Below are 9,192 nucleotides of genomic sequence, written 5' to 3'. Positions count from 1 at the left end.
TTGTACCGCAAGACATTGCTTGTATATCAAGTTAAAATTTAATCAAATGTTTTGCTTGTCTTGCGAAACACTTGCAAACCAAGTTACTTGCAATCCAAGGTTTTACTGTACTGCCTAATAAGTATATAAGTAGGACTTCAATATAAATTTTAATTAATTAATTAATAATAATAATAGCTTTATTTATATCCTGTCATACCTTTTCAGCTATTGCCAATTAGCACTGATAATTATTGGCACTAATTGACTCATTTGGCAATAAATTGGGTACATGCCAAAACTTGCGTGCATAATTTTTAGGACCATATGTAGAATTGGGCTATGTATGTTGATGTGTTGATACCATTGCTATTTTAGATATTGATGCTTATAAAATGGATCTGCTACACATAACTGGGGAATCACCAATCATTCCTGGATTACTTTAGAACAGACTGTACATCATCGATCCTGTTTTGAAATACTTGCGGCATTTGGCATGCCTCAGCCTGGATGTTTCAATTCCAATCTGGATGTTTTATCTAAAATGTACCTCTCATATGTCTTCTCGGAAACATACTTCCAAGTGCAAAATTCGCTGATGCAAAGTTCACAAAATATAATTATAAGATTAACATTTGTTCTTTAGACCTCGGCGGTGCACCCTTGGAGCAACTTTGCTACCCAAGTTAGCACACTACACCATCTTCAACGGTCTCTATTTTTTATATGATTTAATATAAGTTTCATGGCAACTCCAGGAAGTACTTCTTTACCGAAAGAGTAGTGGATCATTGGAACAGACTCCCACTCCAGGTGATAAAGGCCAGCAGCGTGACGGATTTTAAGAGAAAATGGAATACTCACGTGGGATCTTTAAGGGAGTAAATTCAGGGGAGGGGATACTTGGAATGGGCAGACTTGGTGGGCTATAGCCCTTTTCTGCTGCTTTTTTTCTATGTTTCTACTTAATCCACTTTGATATTTTAAAAGTTGATCATGTGACCTCCCTATGCTTTCTCCTGCCCTATGTTGCAGCCAGAGCTTTTAACCATTCCTTCAATCTATGATGTGCCTTCAGAAATGTTTCACAAATCAGTGTATAGCTTGATGAGACATACTCTATGGAGCACCCTTCCATTCGCATTATGAATGGAGGTCTCTCTTTCTAAATTTAAAGCTATGTTGAAGTCCTACTTATTATGCTTAGCTTTTCATATACGAGTGATTGAGTTGCACTATAGATGAGCTGCTCTTGACCACTGGAGTCCTGTGGAACACAATGAATTTACTGTCATTTCTTTTAGAACGTATTTCCTTTTTATCAACTATAATCTTTTGATAGCTTGACCCTAGGCAGTTTATCAAATAAATACAACCTTGAACTTTGAACTTGTATTTCTGTGTTTTATGACAGATTTTTATGAATGTTTTATATTGGAAACCGCTTAGATATTAGGCAGTATATAAATGTATTAAATAAATAAACCTTGCAGAAATTAAAGGACCTCAAATTCCAATTTCAAACTTGGTTCTCCAGCATTTCCAGTTTACAGGACAGGAAGGCATTGTCCTGTACAATCCCTGTAGCGACAGAGTGTAAAGTAAATGTTTGCTTCCATAGTCTCCATCCTCCTCTGTTGGAGTTCTAAATTCACTTTGATGGGGATGGGGGGGGGGGGGGGTTCCACCTGTTCTTGCAGAAGTGCTTTGTCTATTAACAACAGTTTTCTCCAAAAGGGTAATGATATACCAGACAAAATCAAAAGAGACTACTTCCGGACAAATCAAGACAGAACAGACGGGGCTTAAGGGCACAGTCTGAATATCCTCATGTAAAGTCACCTGGAACCAAACACTTTTGCTCAATCCACACTGTAAGCACTTTGAGTCAGGACAACCATGTGATTGATCAAACATAGCAATTTTATGAACTACTAAGAACATAAGAATCACCGCTGCTGGGTCATACCAGTGGTCCATCGTGCCCAGCAGTCCACTCACGCGGCGGCCCTTAGTTCAAAGACCAGTGCCCTATTTGAGTCTAGCCTTACCTGCGTATGTTCTGGTCCAGCAGGAACTTATCTAACCTTTTCTTGAATCCCTGAAGGGTGTTTTCCCCTATAGCAGCCTCTGGAAGAGCATTCTAGATTTCTACCACTCTGGGTGAAGAAGAACTTCCTTACATAAGTGCGGAATCTATCCCCTTTTAACTTTAGCGAGTGCTCTCTCGTTCTCTTCACCTTGGAAAGGGTGAACAATCTCTCTTTCTGTACTAGGTCAATTCCCTTCAATATCTTGAATGTTTTGATCATGTCCCCTCGCAGTCTCTTCTTTTCAAGGGAGAAGAGGCCCAGTTTGTCTAGCCTCTCTTTGTACGGCAACTCCTCCAGTCCCTTAACCATTTTTGTCGCTCTTCTCTGGACCCTTATGTCCTTTTTCATGTACTGTAAGCACTATGGAAATAAGACATATCTATTTATTTTAAAAATACTTAAGATGATATTTTTCTTTCATTTCCAGAAGACTAGGTTTCTTTCTTCAGTTGGTCATATTTCAGTGCTGTGAGTTGAAATGAAAGAGCAGACTATAATGACACCATTTAACATGAGATTAGATCCTGTTGTTGGATAGCAGTTTCTAAGTATCCAGTATCAATTTCTAGGTCTGTTAATGTACAGTCATGCTCAATTAATAGTCCAGCTAACATCATAGAAACTTTTTATTATGCACATATGTTTTTACTGCAAAACTTCAAAATTCGCATGAGTTTTTTTTTTTTTTTTTTTTCTATGCCTATGGGGAAAATGTTTGATACACGAAGACCACGGTGCCTTGAAATATTTTCAAAGTGTGTTTGGATGACAGGATTAAAATAATTATGGAAATCGTTACCTCCCACAAACATAAACATGGTTCTAATAGTTCCTCATGCACAAAAGCTTACAGAAGATATGGTTTATTAAACCTAGTAGTTGTACTGTGGATGTAAAGCATTGCTCATATCGACAATGGAAACCTCTGCAGACAGATTTATGTCTCCTTTTACGAAGGCGCGTTAGGGCCTTAACACGCGGAATAGTGCACGCTAAAATGCCGTGTGCGCTAGCCGCTACCGCCTCCTCTTGAGCAGGTGGTAGTTTTTGCTAATCCGGTGCATGCGCTAAAAACGCTAGCGCACCTTCGTAATAGGAGCCCTCAGAGGTGCATCCCAGTGTCTGCTGTTATAAACATCAGCATGTAAAAAGCAGTTAAGGTGACCATCTGCTAATATGTCCTTTATTATAAAATGTGTCCACGTTAGGACTGTATAGGAAAAAAAAAAAAGCTTTACAAACTACGGTGTTACTTGCAGAGGAGATATTTTATTTAATATCAAATACGTATTGTAATCCGCTTTGGATCCTTTTATAATAATAATAATAATAATAACTTTATTTTTGTATACAGCCATACCCAAGGAGTTCTAGGCGGTTTACATTAGATTAACAAAAATAATTACAAGTGGTTTAAAAACAATTGAACAATATTAGGAGCAAGGAAGTAGTTGAAGTTAGAAGAGAGAGGGGGGAGTGTAGGTCAGGGGGGGTTGGAGGTGGGTAGGTTGGGAAAAGAGAGGTGGAAGGGGGCAGGAGGAGATTGTTGTTCATTGGAGAGGGGTGTTAGGTGTCTTGTCCATGGAATAGGTGAGTTTTGAGAGATTTTCTAAACCCGAGGTAGGTATAGATGCGGTATATAAAGTTTTTAATAAACATAAACATAAATAACTCAAAAACAAAAGTAATGGAGAAACAAAAATTCAAGCTATACGACTCCACTGCTTAGCTAAAACATCAAAACAATTTAACTTCAATGGAGGAAAAAGCCTCAGGCATGAAGCTCAGCTTCTAGAACATCACCGGCTTTAAAAAACCTCCAGAATTCTGTGGGAAAATGAGGGTAATGGGGCCCGGTGAGCACATTAAGGGGTTTGTTAGTGTGCTCACTTGGTCGCATTACCCTCATTTTCCCATAAAGTTCTAGAGGTTTTTAAAGCCGGTGATGTTCTAGAAGCTGAGCTTCATGCCTGAGGCTTTTTCCTCCATTGAAGTTAAACTGTTTCGATGTTTTAGCTAAGCAGTGGAGTTGTATAGCTTGATATTTTATTTAGCACATATGGTACATAAATCTCATTCCTTGAGTGCTAGGAACCCCCAGCCAGGGGAATTTGCATGCATGGGAGTTATTTGCATTCAGTGGAGGTAGTTTGTATGGATATTAGGGGTTAGTTTCTGGGATAACTTCCTGGAGTGCAGTTCCAACGCTTCTTTTCAGATTCCAGAGCCAAGGCAGGAGGGGTGCTATAGTTCAAGCAGCCTGCAAAGAAGAGCAGGGGAGGAGGAGAGTCTGGAGCAGATAGTCACTCAGATCTCTAATCTAGCCCCCTTCTCCTATTGCTCCTGCCCCTGGTGCCACAGTTCCACTTCCTTATTCTCTACAAATTAATCTTTCCAAATATCTCTTGTGGATATTCATCAAGGATATCCAGAAAACTTGAATGCAGGACAGGCTTAGGAACCAGTGGTTCCAATACTGATAGATTTTGGTCCTTTCTGAAGACTTCCATTCTATAACATTGTATCAAGTACAGTATGTCCCAGTTTACTTTCTTATAAGACAGACTGAAGGTCCATCAAGCCTAGTATCCTGTTTCCAACAGTGGCCAACCAAGGTCTCAAGTACCTAGCTAGATCCCAAGTAGTAAAACAGATTTTATGCTGCTTATCCTAGGAATAAGCAGTGGATTTCTCAATAATGGCCTATGGACTTCTCTTTTAGGAAATTATCCAAATATTTTTTTAAACCCCACTAAGCTGATTTCATAGAAGATTTAGTTTGTATTAGAGAATGACACGGGGACAAATTTTTCCCTGTTCCCAAGGGAACTCATTTTCCCATCCCGTCCCCATGAGTTCTTTTCCTGCCTCATTCCTGCAAGCTCTGTCCTCATCTGTACAAGCCTTAAATACTTTAAAATCATAATTGTTCGAGGCTTGTGCAGTTAAGGCAGAGCTTACAGGAATGGAGCAGGGACAGCGACAAAATTCATGGGGACAGGACGGGGAAATTGAGTTCCTGTGGGTACGGGGAAAAATTTGTCCCCGTGTCATTCTCTAGTTCATTTCTCAAACACTACCAGTATAACCCTGATGGAAAACAAACTGACTAAAATTTATAAATTATTTTTCCTTTAAAAATATTTTATCCACATCTTTCCATTTTGAAAACCTTCACTAGGGCTGGACAGCAGCTTCCGTAATATAGGGTTCATAGCTCAAGACTCCTGGCATGCAGTTTTCAATAAGTCCAGGTTAGATTACTGTCTGTAGAAGAGTATATAACACAACTGCTACAAACGCTTGAAGCACAATCTTTAATAACAACTTAGTCATATGATAACTTTCTCAATTTTCTGCATCTACACCACCTATCTCTTTGCTCTAATCTGTAGCAGTGTGTTTCTTTATTGAACATATGCCTTGGGATCCACTGTCATAAAAAGTAATAAATACATCAATCTAAAAAGAAAAAAAAAAAATGCTCAGCCCTAAACTACTTAACCAATCAAATTGGTAGCAGGCAATGTTGAAACTGAAGGCATAAAACTCTGAGGTGCAATTTATACTGAGTATTTCTAATGATATTACCCACCTGCTGCCATGTTACAAACCAAGTTCCTAAGAGCTTCTGATTGACTTGTTACTGTTCCTAGTACTAATTACAGATTTCATCATTCATAAAGAAGTATGTGAAAGAATTGTATCAACATGGTATTTAATCAAAAATTGACAGCAACAGTTGCAAACTTTTCATGGGCGAAGGGAAGAAAGAAGCAGTAGAAAAAGGATTATTTGTGCAGATGTACAGTAGACATAACTTGTAGAACAAGAAAAAAGTGGGGAAGGGACACAGGCCAAACCACTGTGTGGAAAAATACATTTAATTTAAATATCAATCAAATTTCAATTAAAATTACACAAATATAGAGATAAAACGTGGCAGGCATATAAAGTCCTTTATATGCCTGCCACATATTATCCAATACAAACAACTGGGTAACAATCCACGTATTATCTACATATTTGTGTGATTTTAATTGAAATTTGATTGATATTTAAATTAAACGTATTTTTCCACACAGTGGTTTGGCCTGTGTCCCTTCCCCACTTTTTTCTGGTTTTATAGTTCACCCGTGGGGTTGTGTTTTTCCTTTGCATTGTATGACACAACTTGTAGACCTACGACACTGTTGTAATTATCATTTTGATAAAGACAACACAAGGCAGAAATGGCACAGAATGCAGGCATGACGACAAGTCAAAATGCAAGAACTTTGGGGTCCTTTTATTAAGACGCACTAATTGGTTTAGCGTGCGCTAAAGATTAGTGTGTGCTAAATGTTAAGGCACCCATTATATTCTATGGGCGACTTGGCATTTAGTGCGTGCAAAATCAGTTAGTGCACCTTAATAAAAGGACTCCTTTATTAGCTGACCCAACATGGTCATGTTTTGGCACAATGCTTGCATCATAGGTCGTTGGCTGTCTGAGAACAAATAACAGCACCCCCCACACCTGAGCTCCTCTCCACTTCCTTCCAGAGTCTGTTCCCCTCTTTCTCTCCCTTCCCATCCAGTGTCTGCTCCCCTTTCTATCCTCCCCACTTCCTTCTAGCATCTGCTCCCTCTCTCTCCACTTTCAGCATCTGTTCCCCCCTCTCTCTCCCCTTCCAACCAGCATCTTCTCCCTCCCCACTTCTTTCCAGCGTCTGCTCCTCCCTCTCTCTCCACTTCTCTTCAGCACCTGCTCTCCTGTCTCTCCCTTTCAGCATCTATTTCCCTTCCCCATCTCCCTCCACTTCCCTTCAGCGCCACTGAACCTCTACCCTTCGTCGAGCCACCTTTTTCCCTTCCTGTCACCTTCACAAGTGCTCTTCAGAGTTTTCTGTTTCTGAGTGTCTGGATGCAGCAACATTCTCACAAGTCCCGCGCGACTGCCCAAAGCTTCTCCTCTAACGCAAGCCGCCCAGGCAGAAACAGGAAGTGCATCAGAGGAAAAACTTTGGGACAGTTTCCTGGGACTTGTGAGAATGTTGCTGCATCCAGACATTCAGAAACAGAAAACTCTGAAGATCACCTGCGAAGTTGAGGGGAAGGGAAGGAGATGGCAAGACGAGGAGAAGAGATGCCCATTACCGGCAGTTCTCTTTCAGCCTGGCTGTTAGACGTCCATGGACCACTAGTGGGCCATGGACCGGGGCTTGGGGACCCCTGGTTTATAGAACAGCACACAGTACCAGGATCCAAGCCCAACTGAAACCTGGTGTGAATCCTTGCATGTAAATTAGGCACAGATCACCTGAATTCTAGAATAATGCACAAATCTTTAGTGAATGCCCATGCTCCTCCCAAGGCTTTTCCCCCTTTTCAGTTGCATGTGAAAACATGCAGTGGCATAATAAGGGGGTGGGGGCGGTCTGCCCTGGGCGTTGCCATGGTGATGGTGCCAGCACATCACCTCTTCTCTGCCTCCCGTTCCTTCCCTCTCCTCCCCTGCTGCATACATGCCTTTCCCCCCCCTCCTTTACCAGCAGGAACACCAGCTCCAACCTGCTGCTTGTACCTCGGCACTTCCATATAATGTTACTTTCAGGTCCCATGACTAAGAAGTGACATTAGAGGGAGAGTTGACACCAGTGCGGGCAGGAAGTTGGAGAAGCTAAACAGGTACAGGGGAAGGGAAGAAGTGCACGCGCAGCAGGGGAAAGGAGCGGGGGGTGGAAAAGAGGACTAGGTGGCACCTCCCACTCTTGTTATGCTAGTGAAAACATAACATGCACATCTTTATAGAATAGTGCTTAGCAAGATGCACTCAGAAAGCTAATTTATAGCCAATTAGCGCTAATAATTGAATTTTAGCACCAAATTATTGGCACTAATTGGCTCATTACTCAAATTGTACATACAAATTGGGTGTGTGCCCAAATTTGCACACACAATTTTGAAATGCTATATATAGAATCTGGGGGGACTATGGGGCTCATTTTCAAAAGAGAACAAAACATTTTTTTTTTAAATGGCATAAAGTGGCATTTGGGCATTTTTCTTGCTAACCCTTGGAGTAGAAGCGTGTCCTGGCCTAGCGGTTAGAGCTGCTGGGGATTCCCTTGACACAATCAGCTGATGGCAAGGGATCAGGCGTGATTCTCTAACCAGTGCCTGTGACATGAGTGCCAGTTAGAGAATCGCGCCAGTTAGGTGGGGTTGGGCATCTGTCCCTTACAGCAGATGTGATTCTGTATAGGATGCCGATGTGCGATTTTCAGCTGCTTCTGAGGCGGCTGCAGAAACTAGCGTCCTATATAGAATCAGGCCCTAAGTGTATCATGGAGAACCCAACCTTGGACTGTTTATATAATACTTTAGATTGTTAATTAGAATCAATAGTCATGCTATATTGTGCATAATCTTTTTTTTTTTTTTTTTTTTTTTTCATTAGCCTTTGCAGAAGAAAATGGACTATATATGTCTAAATGCATTGTAACTCAGATACCAAATGTAAGCAATTCTTTTGCAAATAGAAGACATGATATTTTTTTTTTTGCACTTATATGTTCTGCAACCATGGGAAATGGCCACTAGTAGCAAATTAGAATCAGCAGCAAATTAGAATCAGCAGCATTCACATTTCAGGTATAATAAGTAGTATTTTCATACCAGGCGTAAACTGAAATCATTTTCTGACACTGAAAATAATTAGGGAGAGCAATACCTCACATGAGCCTTTCTGTTTTAAATGGCCTTGAACTTTGCCCAGCTCTGCTCTTTAATTAAATGTATGAGAGTCGAGGCTTTTTTGTCTTCCTTTTGCTTGCTGCCATTACTGCAGAAACTACTATTCAGAACTACTTGTGTGGCCAAAGTGTGATTGCAGTGCAGTACTTCATCTCAAGGCACATTATTCACTTAAAGGCAGGCCGAATGACTTCACTGAGCGTTTATCTGCTCTCCTAATGCAGATGAGGTCTAAAAACCTTTCCCATGTGACTTGTCTGTGCTTCACCACACAAGTTTTCAGAGCAATTGGGCTGGTGTGCTTTTTAGCACTGGGCATAATGCAAAGATTTATGTCAAACCGTGTGACCATACTTATCATCCATCACTATTACTTACA

The sequence above is a fragment of the Geotrypetes seraphini genome, chromosome 4 (assembly GCF_902459505.1).
Source record: "Geotrypetes seraphini chromosome 4, aGeoSer1.1, whole genome shotgun sequence".
NCBI classification, from domain to species: Eukaryota; Metazoa; Chordata; class Amphibia; order Gymnophiona; family Dermophiidae; genus Geotrypetes; species Geotrypetes seraphini.
Note: the sequence above shows the minus strand (reverse complement) of the source record.